The sequence below is a fragment of the Gallus gallus genome, chromosome 2 (assembly GCF_016699485.2).
Source record: "Gallus gallus isolate bGalGal1 chromosome 2, bGalGal1.mat.broiler.GRCg7b, whole genome shotgun sequence".
Taxonomy (NCBI): domain Eukaryota; kingdom Metazoa; phylum Chordata; class Aves; order Galliformes; family Phasianidae; genus Gallus; species Gallus gallus.
Genome location: NC_052533.1, coordinates 90,625,317 through 90,644,985, shown reverse-complemented (window position 1 = coordinate 90,644,985; position 19,669 = coordinate 90,625,317).

Genomic DNA, 19,669 nt, shown 5'->3' with positions numbered 1-19,669 from the left:
CAAGAAAGAAAAATTAAACAATAAAGGCTTATCGACTTGTTCCTGAGAAGATAAAGCACTTATGAATGAGACCCTCTCATACGCTCTGGTTTGTGATCAGAGTCTCCAATTTTCAAGATTCACAGAAAATATTCTGATTAGTAAAAAAATATGCCCTGATTAAATGAGTTTTAAGATTTTATAACTGAATCCCATCCTCCCTTCAACCTGTTTTCATACAATGTGCAGTCTCGTTCAGCTGTGCTGCTATCACTACCAATTATATCCAGTGCCATAAAAACATCACATTCATGCAGATCAGCTGATTGTGCCAAGTTCAAGAAAGGACAGCAGGATAGAAATGACAGCAGCTTCTGCTGGCTCTGCTCCAAAGTCCCTTCAGGCTAGTTGTTGTTTTCCTCTCTTGCAGACCCCTAGCATTTCACTTTCTCAGAAGTATTATTGCTATCCCTTTCTTTAAAGGGCCTGACTCCCAGGCTACCAATGCCATTGAGGGTATTTCTGTTGACTTCAACAGGTCATCTGCAGATGTCATTCTCTCTTACACTATTTCTGATCTTTCTGCCGTGTGGCAGTCTGAGCAAAAGCTACAAACAACAGACTCCAGTCCCACTATCATATATTCAATATACGCACACCACATACAGATAAACTGTGAGACTACAGCTCTCTTCTTTGCTGTGCATGTAGTTTCTACATGGTCTAAAAGATCCTGGAGCATAGGGGAAAAAAAGGTAACTGTGGAAGACTTAACATTTTACATTTTCTGACTTGTGGAGTCCCACTCTTTGCCATCCAGAGAAAGGGAAGCAATGCAAAATGTAAAGGAGGGCTCATACTAGCTCTGCTTTGACCAAATGCAGTAAACAAGGCATTCTTCTAAGATCTTTTTACATCCCTGGTGTATTTCCAGACTTCATTTCTTAGGAAACCAAGAACTGCTTCACCTGGAAAATAATTGTAACTCTATCTATCTAGTTATATTAATTAGAATAACGTAGAAATTGAAAATTGGTTTAAAATGTTTTACTTTAACTAAGGCCATAAGTATGGTGATGAAACCAGAGTTTCAGCTCTTTTTATGCAGCACAAAGGAAAATGAGATTTTAAAAATATCTTCCCTATTCCCTTTCCTTCAACAACTCCATTTTTCTGGTGTTAGAAATGTGAGGGCAATTTCATCAACAATAAGACAGTGGTCAGTAGCTGAAAGCAGAATCATTCACTTTTCCATATAAGCAGTAACGGAACCTGGCTTAAAATATCCACTGCAGAGTTTGAAAAAAAAAATCTACATCATATTTAAAGACAAATAAAGCATTTTTGATCTTATTAGTATAAATCTAAAAAAAAAAATACTAAATAAATCTAATTTCAAGACAGCTGCATGCAGTATTCAACCATCCTTCAGGATGATAACCTGCCCGGAGCAGTATATTTTTAGCATTCAGCTGATTTGGCTAACTAAGCGGGGACAGCACTAATTGCTGCAGGAGGCTGACGTGGAAGAAGGTAGTCGCATTCTTCCTTTAACGTGTCACAGTCTGCCATGAATCTGCAGAGTGACACAGCAAACTCAGAACAGTATTCGAACCAAGTGAGTCTTCCCAAAGCCAGATCACAGAAAATGGTGGAGCACCTGCCTATTTAAGATAAGAAGCAGAAACTACATGAAGTCTGTAAAGCCAGCTGATGCCAAAGGAATAGTTGCTTTGATTTAATTGATGATAAAAGAAAACCCAGAAGAAAGGTGAGTTTGGATGACATTCAAGTGTGTGTCCTGTGTTAGGAGGAGGGTAGAGATACCATCTGCTTGCCTTTGTTGCTAGAAGCACAATGGATAGGTACAACTATGAAAAGAGCATTTGCTACACAAGTAGAGGCCGCAGCCAGTAGTTAAAGATTTGCAGTTTCATCAGATGCTGGCCTCTCCACTGAGGCATCTCCTCTGGAACTGCTGGTGGAAGGCAGAGCAATGGTAAGCAACAGCAGGAAGCTCCTTGCTCCCTTAGGAGTGAATTTTCCCTGTACACATTCTCTTCCATATAGCACAGAAATACCAAAGCAGCTCAATAATGCTTCCCTCGTTTCAGAGTAAGTGATTCGGGACCCACTGGCCTATTGACATTTTGAAAGTGATGTACAGAAATTCTGAAAAATGAAGCTGTGCTTTTTCAAAGGTGGTGTAAACAAGTGAGGAAGCTGAGGAGATATTTTCTAAGCTCCAGGAAGAGAAAATACTTTGTCTTCTCAAACACAGCCAGATTTAAAAATGAGTCCGGTTTCCTTCATCTCATAAAAAACCAGATCACCACATCTCTCTCACTCCAGTACAAGATGCAGTAGGCATACAATCACTTTCCTGGTCAAATGCTAAAGAGGCATTGTATATAAAATGCACAGACAAGCAGAATAGGTTTACATAATGTTAATATAGACAAATGGCATGTACAACATATCTAGCTGCAATTTAATTAGATTAATTAGATCAATATAATTAGCAGTGCTATGCTACACTACCAAGACTTAGCCTTGCAAAGAACAGTGCTAAAAATGGTTTACAGTCTTAAAGCATTGTAACAGTGCATGCTGTATCCATGCTATCATGCATCAATATCACCACTAACACACTATTAATACTGGGAGTTTATAGGACACTCAGGAGACGCATAAAACACTACCCTTGCAGAGGAAAATTTTGATAATGGAGCCTGCAAAATTATTTCAACTGTTGAAAAGATCTCACTCGAACTTAATTCCAAACTACAGCATGGTCATGATTATATAGCAAGTTAATTTAACCCACTGAGGCAGGAATAGACATAATGAACAAAACAGATTTAGGTAGCATGGTTTACCAATGAGCATTTTTCTCAGAATTCTTCATGAGTTTTGTACACATAATAAATCACAAGGGGCTGTTTAACTATTGCATCATCAACTTGGATGTAGATTAGATGTCACACTAGGTGAAATTGCATAGTTGTTCATGCTTTTAATAGCGATTTTGCATTAAACAGAACTGTGGAATGGTGTTTGGACATCCAAATCTCCACAGTGGTAAAAATGTTAATTTTCACCTGTTAGTGAGCTCCATGTACTTGGGCTCAAAACTCACAAAACAAGCTACATATGTGGAACATCTAGAATCAACTACTGTAATTTTCTGTATTCTGGAAATATCCTTGAAGGTTAAGTAAAAAAACAAAACAAAACAAAACAACAACAACAACAACAAAAATGAAACAAAACAAAACAAAACAAAAACCCTGCAGGAATGCCAGCTTGTTCAAAGTACAGCAAACTCTAAAATTTAGCAACATGAAGTGATAAATTAACCAGAACTCGTGTCTGTGGATTTCTTCCACCAAGTGGAGAAGCTAATCCTAACTACTTCACCTGCATTTTTAATTTGATATTTTCCCCAAATTCTTCTAAAATAGCCTGGTACCTTAACCACTTAGACTAGGACAGAGCTTTTTCTTTTTGCATTTTTGCACACATAAAAATAAATTTGTTCATGAAGGGGATATAGTGACAGCCCCAGAGCCTTTTGTCTGTGTACAAGATACACAGAGGTGACCAAAATGCCAGAATGCGGACTTCAAGACTGTAGACTTAAGTGATGAGAGATGATTCAAACTAAAAGCCCGTTTGACCTTGGGTAGTTCAGTTGCTACTGGACTCATCTCACTTGAAGACTAAAGAATCTTTGAACAATATTGCCTTGTTTCAATTTACGCATCTTGACTGCCCGCAAGAATTAGGTCCCCGACATCCTCAAGCTTATTAATAGAGCAAGTGCCAACAGTTTAGATGTGGCTGAAATTTATGCCAATTATGCAAATTTAATTATGCAGTTAAAATGTATGTATTGCCCAATAGCTGTCAAAGGAAGCCATCTCATTTTCCATAGTTCTCAAGTTTCTACTATTCGCCATTATCTATGTAATACGGTTTATGCCAGTGATACTCCAAGTCATCTGTCCTTCATCATACTGTCTTTCAAGAAAAAGTTAAATGCATTGTAAAGAGTTCCTCTGCCTGACTGTTGGGAATTTGTACTAAATGCTGGTTTTATCTGTCCTCAGTATCATGCTGGATATTCAATAGCTAATTTCAACTTTTGTTAATTTTGTATCATTATGACCTTAAAGTCTACTCTTCACTAGATATACATGGACAGATAAATAGAATAAAGCATAAAAGATTAAAATAACAGAAGTCTTGTGTCAGGAAATAATCACCTATGTTATAGAAATCGTAAAAGCTGAAAATGAATATTCTAGCTATCCAGCTTTTTTATCTGATGCTGATTTTAGCTTCTCTAGTAGAAAACTTTATTGCTCAGTTTCTGTATGAAACCTACAGAAGAAAGTAGTATTGTTTCCATGGGAAAGGACAATTAGCAGATGGGTAGTCCAGCTGATACTAAAAGAAAAACTTGGGAGCAGAAGCCATTTGTGTCAGTTTTCCTTTTTGTTTCTCTCCTTCTCATACAGTTAATTTACAACATTCTTTCACAGCGTAGTGTTTCATGGAATGTATATTTTCTGACAACTAAGTGACAAATTTGTCTGAAATGAAACTGTGCTTTGAAGACTTAATTGTAACTTCTGTAACATATTAAAGAAAATCAATATATGTTCGGAATGAGTCACTATTTAATATTATTCCAAACAAAGGAAACTTATTCTAAAAATTGAATCTCCATATTTATCTCAACTTTTGGTAAAATAATCTAATTTGTGAGTTAATTGATCTTAAAAAAGGAATAATTTGTCAATATATGTGTGCACTAATCCTTTTGTAAAGTAACATTATGTAATGTGATTGCATGATGTTCTGCTGAATATTTCACATTAAATGGTGCTTGACAGCAAAACAATGGGTCAGACTGGTCTAATTGCTGAACACCTTGACACATGTAATATTTGGGCTATGAAAGATATCACCAAATTTTGGGTATCTGTTCCAGTCTTTCAGTCTCCTTCAAATAAATAGACAAAGATCTAAGAATTTGCTCTTGGAATTCTTCACGGAGTAAACAAAGAAAAATGCATAAATTTTTTCCAGTCCTTTCCAGAAGTAGGATTTTTGCCTCAAGTAGCTATCAGTAATTTCAGCATGTGTTTTGTCATTGTTGGTTTTTACAGTGTTTTACATGCTACAGGATTACTATCTCAGTTCTGCAGCTACAGTCAATCAAAGTAAAACGAACTGGTATTTTAACAATAAATTGCAAAATATGCTTTGGAGTTCACCCATCTTTTCTTAACCGTGGTTACAATGCATAGAAATAGACCTTAAATATTTTGTTTGTAAAAACTGGATGAAAAGTTTAAAATAACACAGAGAGAAAATGTATATCACTATCAAATAAAGATCCTAAAACAGAGAGAGAAAAAAAAAAGAGAAAAAAAAACAAGGTTTATCATATTCAGTGGTTCTATAGTTCCAAAAAAGTTTGATGGAAAAGGAAGATAAGCATGAAATAATTCTCTGCTCTAATTAGGGTATTTCTCTTTAGGTATTTAACAAAGTCCCATCTTACTTGATCATCTTTTGGTCAGGTAGGCTCTGTAACTGCGTGGTCATTTTAAGAAAATTGATTTTATCACTGTAACCACACAGAACTCTGACATGATGTAAAACCAATACATTGTAAGATCACAGGTAGATTATGACTGGGATTACAGGATTAAATCAGCATGTTATCTACATACAATGAACACGTATTTGTGGAGTTTCTGATTTTCATTCCTTGATTAAATAATCGGTTGCTGAAAAATAAGGCTCACGGGTCGATTGCAATTGTAAAAAGAAAGGAAGATAATGGGCAGCCTTGTCTAGTTCCCTGGTGTCATTTTTAAAAGGGCGAGTTTAAATTGCTGTATGTACAGACCTGGTCAGGATATTACACAGATTTTTAATCCAATTTTTATGAAGGACTTTCTAAAGAGAAGAGTTTGAGGGTTTAGTTTGTGGGAGGATTTTACTGTTTTGGTTTTTGGCTTTTTTGGTGGTGATGGTGGGTTTGTTGCTTGTTTCTTTGTTTGTCTGTTTTAAAACCCGACAGTGGTTACTTCCATTGCAATGAATCAAAGGAGTTTCCCAGTCAACTCAGTCAACAAACTCACATTATCAAATTCTCATCATGAATAACATACAACTCTGAATCATCCTCACTGAAGCACAATGGAAGTAATACGGATTGAACTATGTGGACAAGGTTTACTCATGGAAATCCTCTGTGATGAGGTGAAGAAGTTCCTCAGCACCCCTCTGCTCCCCTTGAAACCTTCATTTAAGTCTTGTTAGAGATTTGAGTTCCTGTACGTGCACTTTGGGTGAAGAAGTGCATTTTATCAGCATAAATCTAGCCCAGGGTTTAAAATACATATCCGATTGCTGCACGTACACAGGAAAAGCAGTTCATTTGATTGCCAAGTTGTGCAATAGCATGCCTTCTGATTCCAATGTGCAGTTAAACACTTCCAATCATAGTTCAGATGTGTGTGTATGATTTCTCACTGAATGTTTACTGGCAGCTCATCTAAGCATGTTACTTTCCCCTGTGTTAGACTTTAGCAGCACTTATTATTTCATATTAAGTCTAAGGTTACACTTTGATCTGGTGAAAGTTTCAATAAAGTGCTTTTGTTTACAAACTTTATCTCCTGTTTAAAGCAACTTGGAAGATTAGTGTCTGACACTGCTCTTTGAAAGTGTTATTTATGATTTCTAGATCATATGTCAAAGTTTGAGCCTTTAGTTTTAATAATTGACGCAGCTTGGTGTACTTCATCTTATTCTTTACACAGAACATGTGCCAGCAGTTTCTCATTTGTATTCTCACTGGTTTACTTTATATGAAAGCTTTTCTACAGCCATGGCGTGTTGTAGTTTGTTCACTTTTTGTCAGCTAATTCAGTTGAGGGGTTTTTTTATGACACATATTAGCATGCATTGATTTTTGTCATTTTAAAACTATTATTCAAAATTACTATTGTTGTATCTTTTCTTTTTTGAGGTCTGCACCATTGTTAATTGTGGCTTTTAATGATTCCTGTCTTAGATTTTATAGCATATTATTACCATCACAGAATCAAGTTTCAAATTAATATTTTGTTCAGAAGAAAAGCACTCCTTTTCTTTTTCAAGAAGCATTTTATTTGTTCCTGCAGTTTCTTGCTCATGACAATCGCAAATGGCAAATTTTCTGCCACTTCTACAGTGGGAAAACTGAAGATTTCTTTGGCCCTTGGTGTTGAAGATTTCCTGTAGAGAAAATCCTACGTTCATTTCCAAGATACATTCTCTTAAGGTCTAGTGTTTGCAGAATCTCCACCATGGCAGGTACAGGAATATCTCTCAACTGCTGCAAATGCCAGGAAGGTTTTGAAGAGTGGAATATCAAAAGAGAAGTCAAAAATACGAGTGTAACACGTGTGACATTTTTGCTTTGGCCTCCTTTTTCTAAAAGACAGATAGCAGTATATAGATCCCGTGTAAAGTTCATAGACAGCCCAAGACAAAGCGAGGTGAAGTGTTCTAAGCCAGAGACAACTAATTGGCAGATCACTGAAGTTAGTCCATCAGTCAAGGCATATGAACACACACTTCTTTCTAGATCCAAAAGAAGGAAGATTTTTCTCAGCATTGCCACTGATGTACCCACGAATAACAGCACCCCCAAAATAAAGCTTAGATCTCTGCATCAAGCTGATGGTCAGTGGGATAAGCCTTCAACAAAAAGTGAGATCTTTCAACTAATTCTTTTCCCTGCAAACCCCAACCTGCACACTGGATCCAGCTTCTTTTAATCCATGTATTTCTCTCACCAGCACTATGTTTCTCACCAGCTCTGTATTTCTTTCTCACCAGCACAGATCTGGACAATAACACCGACTGCCTCTCCTAAAGCAGACAGGCAGCTGTGAGTGCTATTGATGATAGATTCCCAAAGATGTGGACAAAGTGAGAAGATGGAATTGAAAACTACTTATCCCACAAGGGAGGACCTTCTGCTATCTGTCCAAGAGGAACAGGCAGAGAACCTGACCAGAGCTGCATACTCAGCCCTACCAGGTCCTGTAAGTAAATGAGCTGTACCCAAGGGACTGGTGTTGATGAAGGCTAGTGATGGATCAAGTAGCAGAAACATACAATTCTTCCCTCTCAGTGGTCATAACAAGGTCACTCACCAGGATCACTGCAGCTGTACATCATGCTGTACTCCAGACTGATGCCTGATTATAAAAAGTGTTGGATTTGGCAGCTGGAATTCTCCTACATAGTTCTTCACCAGTAATTTTACTTAGACATGAGAGTTTAGATATCTGAAGTATTCCTTTTTCACAAACTTGTTAAAGTGAAGATAGATGGCAGAGAGGTATAAGAAGCTTTATGTGCCCTAGCTTTCAATCATTTCTCAGCTTAGCTTTAATGTAAAAATCTATTATTTCAAACTTTAAACCTTCTGTTAGAAATTTAACTTTAAAATTGAAGGCTTCTTTCTTCCTGGAGATTTAATTTCTTTGTGGATTGTTGCATTAAAATACAATCTTCCTGTTGGACTTCTTCATCTTTTTATGATCTTTCCTTAAATACAAGGTTCTTGGTCCTTTGCAAGAAACAGAGAGAGAAAAAAGAAAAAAAAACTGTATATATATTTATAGTGGACTCACATAGAGATTATTTTTCAGAAAGATATAAAAGGAAGTAGGGTAGCAGCTTTATTGTATGTAATTGTTTAATGTGAATAGAAGGAAATAGTGATGCATTGTTTGCTAGCATGGTGATACATTCAGTGGTAATTTCACAGTATCATGGGAATTATCAAAAGATCTTATAAAAAAATCTCACCATATCTCATGTATTGTCCACTTCTACTACAACGAGCAGTTAAATTCACAAACTTGAGACAAGAGGTTCTGTCCGTAGAATTTTGAGAGAAATCGGTAAGATCATAGAATCATAAAATCATATAATCACTAAGACTGGAAAAGACCTAAAGATCATCAAGTCCAACCATCACCCAACACTGCTGAGTCTACCACTAAACCATGTCCCTAAGGGTCACATCCACATGTCTTTTAAATATCTCCACGGACAGTGACTCCAATTTATTTCTGTCATGCCAAGCTTTCACATATAGCTGCAGATGCAGTGGTTATTGGGGTACTGATATGCTGTTTACAAATATGAATAGGCAACCATGAGAAAATGCTGGATGTTCTGCTAACACAGCACAGGGTTTATACCCTACTTTTATTAAACTAAATCTAACTGATTAAACCAGAGAGATCATTCTAATATATAGCTCTTGTTTGGGCAGGATATTAACTGAAGGAAAAATTATATGAAGGCATAAGGTTAGGATTTGATTGAAGATTTCAGGCTACTGGATCTATTTAGTAATTAGATAAGAACTAAAGGGAACATTTTATCTTAGAATGAATATGAATTATTTGTTAAGAAAAAGAGCCAAAGTCCTGGGTGTCATGCTTTCATTTATTTATGGCAAATGGAGAAAACTTGGCTTCCTAGCAGTGGTCAGTAATCAAATGTGAAAATTAGTCAAGTTTGTATTTTATCAATTACAAAGCATTTTTAATGTATTGTTTTAAGATAATTGAAAATAAGCATCAGGGGGAACAGTATCCTCATTTTTGAAAATATTTCTACAGTGGAAATGTCAAACCAAAATACAGCACATAACTTCAGGTAAGAGTTGATGTAAATTGTATCAGGGTTAAGAGCTGTATTGTTTTCTACAGCATATTTTTTTTGTTTTGATTTTAAGAGTAATCTCACACAGGGCGAAGGGAATAACCATGAGAGTTCAAATTTATACATTAATTTTTCTCTGGTAGTGGATATTCATTAAAAAAAAAAAAAGACTTAAAAATCATCTGTGTAAAGAAGGGGCTTCTTAATTCAAGGTACAATAGTGTTTGATCATTTAAAAATGTGTAGTTACAAACATTTATATTTGGAAGTTGCAGTGGCTTGTTCAGTCAGCTGTGTTCACAGTGCAATAAGTGTAAGAATGGCAGGAAGTGACCACCAACTTGTTTGTTCAAACACAAACTGTATCTAAAAAACAACAAAAATTAAAAAAAAATAAAGCAGCCTTAGATGTCCAGATTGTGATGTACATGATAGTACATTCTACTGAAATTGAGATGCTATCTTCAGGTCAAGGATTTCATCATATTCCCAGGTTATCTTCATTAAATTTGTTTTCCCACATTCATGTGATTTGATACTTATTTTTCCTTTGACTGTCACTCTAAAAGAACCCAGAATCCATGCAAAATCTAATTCTGAATTTGTATTCAGAATTCAAAATGCATGAATTTGCATTTGTCTTATATTGAAGCACCATTCTGAAGGATCAAAAGAACTTAGATTTTGGGGGGGTGTATAAACAGGTAATGGAATGAACTTGTCTTCTGGCCCTAGTTTCTTGGGATCAGTCTCTCTATTGAAGTATTTAAAAATCTGAACATTCACATTGATCTTTTCACATCCTCTTGATGAAAGAGAAGATATAAAGTAGAATGATCTGCATATTTGCTACTAAAAGCATCTATCCTAGTCTTAGGCTACATACGCTTAGGTGCCATGTTAAAGCATTCAGTATGGCTTTGTCTAGGATACTTCAATTTCTCTGGGACAAGAAAGACATTTGAGATCCGTTCCTGACAAGCTTCATGAGAAATAGTTGAGGACACAAAGAAGAGGTCGTTTGTAGTGTTTTCATCTATAATCTAAGAAGCATCAAATTGCGCTATGCAAACTAAGACAAAATTCTAGTGACAGTCATGGAAGTTGGTTGAGATCTGTCCTCCGATAGTTGTCTCAGCACCCGTAATTTGAGCTGAAGGTTTCTGGAGCTTACTGGTGCTGAAAAGTCAGGCATAAGTTGACTGCATTTGGACATTTAAAATAGATGCACCTGGGAAGAGTATGATCTTTGCAAATATTGCTGCTTAGGCAGAAGAAAATTCCAGTCACGAACCACAGTCTAAAATGAAACAAGAGAAGTAAACACAGTATGAATTCTGTCTGCATAGAAGGGGACTATCCAGAAAGGTATGTGAGGTATAAAAAAAATTTAATGCATTTTATGCAAAAATCAATTTATTAAGAAAGGTAGAAATATCTCCCTGACCCCTGCCTAAAACACAATGGAAATTGAGCATGATTTTGTAAACCTCTCTCTACTGGATATGCAGTATTTGACTATTATAAACCTCCAGCAAACACACAGCTAAGTCAACCACCTAAAACTGTCAATAAAGCAAAATAGGTTGTAAGTAAAATAGACAAAAGTGCTAATATCGGGCAAGAGGAACAGAAAATAGTGTAGTACACTGATATATTTAATGACTGACTAACATTTGGTTCTAAAACAAGATGAAGGAATAATAGGGATAAAAATGCTACCCGTGTTATGACACGGTCATTCTGAATTTGTATTCAGAATTCAAAATGCAAAATTGCCCAGAGAGGTTGAGGATGCACCCCCACCCTAGAGGCATTCAAGGCCAGGATGGGTAGGGCTTTGAACAACCTGGTCTAGTGGGAGGTGTCCCTGCCTATAACAATCTTAAAGGTCCCTTCCAAGCCAAAGCATTGCTTGGTTGTTGGCTAGCCCTGTTGCTGGCTAGGCTTCTGTGTTCACTGATCCCAGTCAGACTTCTCTAATTTTCCATGGAAATCCTTTTCTTTTCTGTTCTCTTCTCCCATCCTCAGGTGATCATTTTCTTTCTTTCTCCATCCTTAGAAGGTCAAGAAGGTACAAATGAAAAGATCTCTGAACTACTGTGATCCTACCCATATCTTAATGTATGAAAGTGATGGAAAATTTATGTCTGTGTATAATTGTCTCAAAACTGAATACCAGTTATAAGAAAAACAAAAAAACAAACAGTAATTTGGGTCAGGTAATTTTAACTGTCATCAATTATGAATCAGCTATCAAAAGACCGATGATCTTTGGACAAAAAGGCCTCTTCTCAGGCAACTTCAGTACTGGACAACATACTCTCTGAATGGAGTACAACAAATGTGGTAAAGTCAGTACGCAGATGCCAGCCATGCTGAAGGCTTTTCCTGAAACCTGTGGTTTTCTGGCAGAAGGTGGAAGGTAGGCATATTATGTCAAGTTAGTTCAGTTGGAACCTCAGGACACCAAAATCCTGAGCTGCAGACTGCAGATCCTTATCCAGATAGCCTGATTCGGTTTTACAGAGTAAAGTTCTACTTTACTTAAGGTAACCCTCTAGCTTAAGTCATGAATACAGCTCATTAAAACATGTTTCTCCAATGATCATTTTCTGGGAGAATTAGTTGCTTTTTAGCAGCAATTCAAACAGTAATGGTTTTCTATCAAAACTGAAAACATGTTGATGTGGAGATACTCCTATGCTGCCACAAATATACGTGTTATATAAATATCTAATACAGACATTGTCTCCTCTCATTTCTGTTGGTCCACTTTGCAGACAGCTTTCACCCTCAGAAAGTCATTACAACCTTCCCTTTAGGATAATGCAAAGGCAACGTGCCAGAAAGCGTCGCACTGTGTACATCCCTGGCTACAGTGCACCAGTAGGAAATGTGCTCTCTCTAGAGAGCCTGTCCCTAAAAGACAAGAAAAAATAGCCCTGCAACTCTCATGAAGGCTTATTTCCAATCAAAACACCTTGATCTTCAGCCAAAGCTACATAACTCCGTGATCTTTTTAATGCATATATACATATTTCTTTAAAATGTCATTTAGAGAAATTTGAAAGAAGAAAATCACCTTCAGCAAAACTAACAATATATGTTGAAAATAACCTAAGAACAAAATCGCCAATATGCCTTATCTTTTCAATTTTACATACTCACAGTTTTAGGCTCTAATAAATACAATTAATGCAAGTATAGGTATTTGTAAAAAAGGTATTAGAGAGTCAACTAAGACTCTTACAGAAAATTTCATATACTTCTTAAGAAAATATCCAGAAATCACAAAGGATATTTCAAAGCTTCCTCATATGAAAAAGGAACAGACATAATTTTATATTGTTTCATTTTTTCAGAACAAATTAAACTTCATAAAACATAAAATCCATCTTTTACCTGTCTATTATATGGTGTCATGAAAGTTAAGAAATAAATGTTTTATCACTGTCAGCTTGAATATGCAGCTTGTCCTTTTCTTCCTCCGTGTGAAGAATAGTCAAGAAGGAAAAAATAATAGAGAAAAAGCATAGAAAGAGCCAACTAATATGCTCTATACTGAAAAAGGTACAAGGCATATTTTGGGATCTTCTATGTGAAAATACACTGAAGTTTTATTATAGAAATATATATAATATATTTATGAAGTGTATCTTCATAAGATACACTTATATCTTATAAGAATATTTCTTTCATGCTACAGCTTGTAAATCAGTTATTTCAAAAAGCTAAGACAATTTTCTAAATAGATGTAATGCCTGGATGTTTTTATTTTGATTACAAGTACTTGTCAATCTATTTTAATTTCACAATTCTATTTAGGTTTTCTAAAAATTAACCTTCTGTTTCTGAAACCTGCTTAAGTCTAGGACACATTCCCCAAAATATTTTGATTTTTCTTTAAGCTAGCATATGGAGTTGCCATAATGAAATACACTTCTGCTTGCATCCACTCAGGTCACCAGGTTCAAGTTTATTTTTCTCTGTTTTCTCCTATACTTCATGCTGCTGCTGTCAAAGAAAACTAGGATGGTTTTCTATCATACAAAGGCAGACACAGAAGAGAACACAACTCAACTGTGTATGAACTGGAATAAGGCTGTGATGCCCTGATGTGAGTTGAAGCACTCTCTGGAGAGTTGCTTTAACTTTACATTCTGTGTTTTTTTCCATCTGAAAAAATACACATGTACCATTACACTTTTACAACTGTAACTTCTGTACTTCATCTCCTGTATTGTCAATTATTTTCAAGATGGCGATTACAAACACTAATAAATTAACAAACAAATAAATAAATAAAGGCCCATTTCCTTGAAGATGAGCTTGAAGATTTCCTTGAAGACTGAATGGTCAAAAATGTGGAGGCTACTGCTGTTACAACTGGCTGGAAATACTTCTAGTAGAATCATTGTTCCAAGGAAAACTCAAAACTATCCGAACTAAGTAGCTCTGGAAACTTGCATGGGGTTTTGCCAAAATTTTGTTTCAGCAAAAAAATGAAGACAAAAGTTGCAGCGATGAAGAAAAATGTACTGCCTGGATATCTTCCAAATGAAGCATTTCAGATTTTTTTGTGATGCAAGCTTGTGGCTTTAAGTACAGAAACATCAGAAGAAAAAAAAATTAATAAAAGGATGTGATTTTTTCCAGAGTGACATACATTGACTGATCATCAATATTTTCATCCAAGGGGAAGACAAGATCAGAAATTTTTTATTGCTCAGAAATGTAAAGCTTGCATCTGTCGCATTTTCTTTCTTTCACCTGAATCCCTTCAGGTACACAGTAGTATGGCATAGTTTAGATTATACGCGTGCCACCAAAATTCTTCTTGCACAATTTTAATTTGTGTGGTAGCTTCACCACCAAAATCTTCCTTGAAAACAAGACGAAGTGCCCCTTCTGATGTTCCAGATATGGCCAAACATTCATATTTAGCTTTGTCAATGAAAAATAGCTGTAGATGAGGCCCTGGGCAGCCTGGTCTAGTATTAGATATGGAGGTTGGCAGCCCTGCACGTGGCAAGGGGTTGGAGCTTGATGATCCTTGAGGTCCCTTCCAACCCAAGCCATTCTATGATTCTATGATTCTATTCTGTTTCCAATGAATGCATTGTGAGCCATGACATGTTCAAGGAAAAGTCCTGCTCTGATAAACCATTTCCACAAGATACACAAAGCTTCTCATCTGGTTACCTTGTCAGTGGCACTCAGAGTTTCTCAAATGATTTTGGTGTAGCTGCAAGTTAGAAAAACATGTATATTTGAGTGAAGGAGTATTCTGAATACACATTCAAAAGCTTCATTTCCTCCAGTACATAAAAATAAACTTACATATCCACATTTCATTCACCGGGGGAAAAAAAAAAACAAAAAAACACCAAATTTAGGAATAACTCCTGCACAGATTTTTGGCTGGCATCAGTGGTTTTGTCTAAGGATACTTTCTGTCTAGGGCTGGCTGCTTGCTGCTTCAAAACATTTTACAAATTCTAGGTTCCTAAAAGCAAGTGTCAGTATTTTGTTAATTGCTTCATTTGACAGGGAGTTCTCAGGACCACACCCTGGTATCCAGTGCAGCTCTGTCCTTGCTTTTTTACTTAACTTCATTTTATACATTTCCAGCTCTAAAAACTTCTTCATCTCTTGTCTTTTGACCACAGAAGAGATTTACCAACTGTAAGCTGCAATTTCTCCAGGCATGAGAACTTCTGGAGGGGGCTCTATTTGGGAAGAGAAGGGCATGTAGAAGCAGCCCTTATAAATCCAGTGTTTACTAAAGTCAGAAGACAGCAAAGTAATTGGGGATTTTGTGTGAGTACAAAACTGATGTAAATTCCTATCAAAGTAGTTAAACAGGATTGACAAAGCAGCTATAATATAAACTCACTCTCTAGAATTATAATATCATATGTTTTGAATCATAATCATTCAAGAAATCTCATGTGTTGTTTTCCTTTTAAAGAGGAGAAGGATAGGGGAAAGAAAAAAATGTAGGAAGATAAGTTAGCAAAGAACACTTAGTGAGAAGCCTGATGAAGCAAGAAGCTGAACTGCGAGACTGGCTCCAAAATCTAGTATTCAGAAAGGCAAGGTATCTGCACCTTGCTTTTAATGTTTTACTGGATAAGTTCTATTAAAAAATGAGGGACTATATTGTAAATATAAGGTCATGTGTTCGATTGTTGTGTCAGCACTCACGACTTCCGGTTCATTCCCCACAGTACAATATTCCTGATTTATACTAAGGCCGTGCAATAGAGGTTTCCATCACTCAGAAGTGCTGCCTTTTAAACTAGAGCATGTAAATGAAATACTTCACAGCACAAAACTATCCTTAGGTCTGGTGTAGCATAACCCTGATTCACTGCTGCCTCCAGTACTACTGGAGGTAGAAAGCTTAACTTGCACTAATGAAAAATATCAGTCCTGATTTTACAAAGCACCTAGGCAGGCACTTAAATAATAATTCTGTGCTTCTAGCAAGATTAGCAAAGCAACACTCAAGTCAAAATGAAAAACACAGAAAGCTCAAGTTGCATTAAATATTTGCTTATGAATAGCTCCAATTTTTCTTTGATTGTATGCTTGAAGTCCACTTTACTACTATTCTATAATAATTGCCTGTGTAATATTTGTTTTGCATTCAACTAGGGAAATGAAGGTAAACAATCTATTTTCTCTGCTATCTCTTAGTTGGTAGTCATGGAAATACCCTAAACATGTAATATTTTTGTGGACTTCCTGACTTCTTAAGGTTGACAATAGCAAAATAACAAAAAATATATGAGGATATTAATTCTGAAGCCACATAATCAGATCTAATTCACCTATGTGGACAAAATAACTGTCAGGAAGTACCTTGGAAATTCTAGGAGATGTTCTTAGGATCTCTCACTCATTCCTAGGAAATCCCCAGTTCATGTTTCCTTCCTGTGAAATCAAAAGAGAGTTCCAAGAAAATGGGAAACCTCTTGGAGTCCTTCTTTCAGTGTGATGTAGCCTGTCCTTTCACAAAACAAGAAATAAGCCTTGAAGAATGATTGGTTTATTTATGTCAACGAGTCATACTAAGTACCTGAAATTTTTACTCCTGAAGAACTGTGGTAAGTACTTATTTTTTCACATACACTACATCTCAAATAATTCACATCTTTTTTTAAAGTGCAGATGTCAGAAAATGGATCTGGTGCTATACTGAACTGCTGTGTAACCAGCATTCCAAATACCTCCATGAAGTCAAGGATAGAGAGACTGGCGTGGCATTCACTGAAGAACAGAAATGCTGATCATACAACCATACAAGCATAGAATGGCTTGGGCTGGAAGGAACCTTAAAGGTCACCTAGTTCCACACACCTGCATGTAGGCCACTTTTCACTCTCTCTGACAGATGCCTCTTGAGCCATGGTTTTGTGTGACATCATGCAAACAGGAAACTGAACAAAATAAAATGCAGCTCCCTGCCTCCACACAGCTCCTTAAACAGTAGGCATGTAGTCTATCTAAGCCTTAGCAATTATGTATCAGTATGGTCTGCTGCCATCCAGCCAGCTTGTGATGCCTAGAGATTTAAAAGTATTGCTTGACTTCAGATTTGCACAGGTGCTGCTGGTCTCCTCTAGGAAAAAGAAGACTCCAACTCCCCAGAAGGGTAGATAAGATATTCTGCATTAGAATGATACAATAATTCACAAGCCTCAGAATGCAAAAGCAGTCTTATATATAAAGGCCTGCAACAGAGAGGAGTAAGTATGATGAGACAGAAGGGACTTTCTCTTACTTTTCTCAAGCATTCATGGGATGCTGAACAACACAGTACAGGATTCAGGACCTAACACGAGGATGGAAGAGACTGCAGTGCACCAACGGTCAGGGCAATATTTTTGTGGTAAGTATACAGGGTATACAGACATCATCATGATGTCTGCAGGTAGGCACACTGAGAGCTAGGAACAAATTCAGTCCCTTTAGAGACAGTGTAGTTTAAGTTTATTAAACAAAAGAGAGCCCTCACCCTATTTATGAAACAAAACAACACAAAAATAGAAACACTGAATTCAGAATACAAATAGAAATAAAAAGGGGACCGTAAGAAACCCACAGGAAACCGACATCCATATTTCTGACGTCTGTAGTGATTTTTGAGGTGTCAGCAGCTCAAATTGAAAATGTAACAAGCAAATTTTGTGAATAGGTTAGGTAGAGCCAAACCTGCCATTTTTTTGGCAAATACACTCTTATCTCTCTCCGAATTTCATTTCCTTCCAATCATAACAAAACAGTGCCAGTGTTGAACAACCTCTGAAAGTTCTCTGCAATATTTACAGAGAAAGAAAAGCTTCTCAGCATGTGCTATTTTCTCTGTGGATGGCAAAAGAGTTTTCTCATTTGAGCTTTGATCATCTACAAATCTACATCATTCTTCCTCACTTATTTTATTGAAATAAACTAAAATACAGTCTACCTTAAAGCTAGCTATCTCAAAAGAAGTAGATCTCTTCTAAGTCTCTTCTAAAAGTAGATCTCTTCTAGAAAAGAAGTATTTTCTCTTGTCGAAGTCTTTGCTCCATTCATTGCTGCATCTTGGAAAATCTGCTACTTTTCATTTTACTTTTTAATGATTATACTTTTTATTAAGGATCTGGACAGGAAAGGAAAAATATTAGTGGAAAAGTTGCAAGTATCCCTGCAGCTGAGCTCCCCTGCAGTCTACTCAAGTCTTCACTAGTACATCTGCTTTTCAAGTCAGAGAAAACCCTCTGTTCCCTTCAAGCAAGTTCAAATGGCAGAGGAGCTTTGAGAAGAAAAAACACAGCATCACAAGCATTGGCTAACACTGGAATGCGAAGCACAGTCCTTGGGAACAGATGGTTTAATACATCACAATAAATCTCTTCCCAGACTTTGCAACACAGTACTTCAGATAAAAATAAGTTTAAGTTACAATCTGTGAACAAAATATTGTCCTCAGAGGCAGAGAGGAACTACTTTTGGCATTACCAAGAGTTGCAGCCCCATTTTAGATAGCATTTAATTTATATTTTTAAAGAGTTGATCAAAAGTCCCTTCTCACCTTCTTTCATAATTATGAAATTCAGCCCGACAGACTATGTTATGACTCATCACCAGCAAACTCTCAGCTAAAAAAAAAATGCTGCTCAGCATTTATCCTCCTCACCCAGGACGCCTGAAACAGCAGCTCATGATCCACCTGCTTCACAGGCATTAGAGAGTGCAGGACAATTATCAGAGCAAAGGAAGAATGTCATTTGAGCTACAAAATGCTCGCATTACATACAGCTGACACATCAGAATACCTGCCTTGAGCAGCTGTATTTGCATAAATGAAAGAGCTACAGACCATGACTGTCACAAAGATGTCACGTCAATTGGACTGCGCTTCTTTCTTCGTTAGGTTTGTATCAGCAGCAGTCCAAGGAAGGGGAAGAATGAGGGGAAGAAAGACAGTTTAGATATTTTGGATGACACAGTACAGCCGCATTTTCCATTTTCAACAACTTACAGATCGTATTTTTAGAATTAAGAACTTATAGGGGACTGGGTACAAGCTGGTAATTTCTTGTTCTAAGGAACATTAACATTCATTTCTAATTCATATAAGTTGGCATGCACCTTCAATTACATCGGCAATGTTTATTCCATCATTTGCTTCATTTCACATGAGTTCTTTCATTTAAACAATATTCTTGTGCAGTAGGGGTGATGGGTCCTAAGCTCTCTCCAGTGCCATCAGCAGAATCTTATGTCTCCCTTGGAGAAGTTAACAGTGGGCAAAGGGTTTGTACCGCATAATTCATCATACTCGTGAATGCAGCTCATGAACAAACTGCAGCTTTTTTCTAATTGAAGCTGTCCAATAAATGTTTTGTGCAAACCAATTTCAGCCTACAAATTGCTCGTA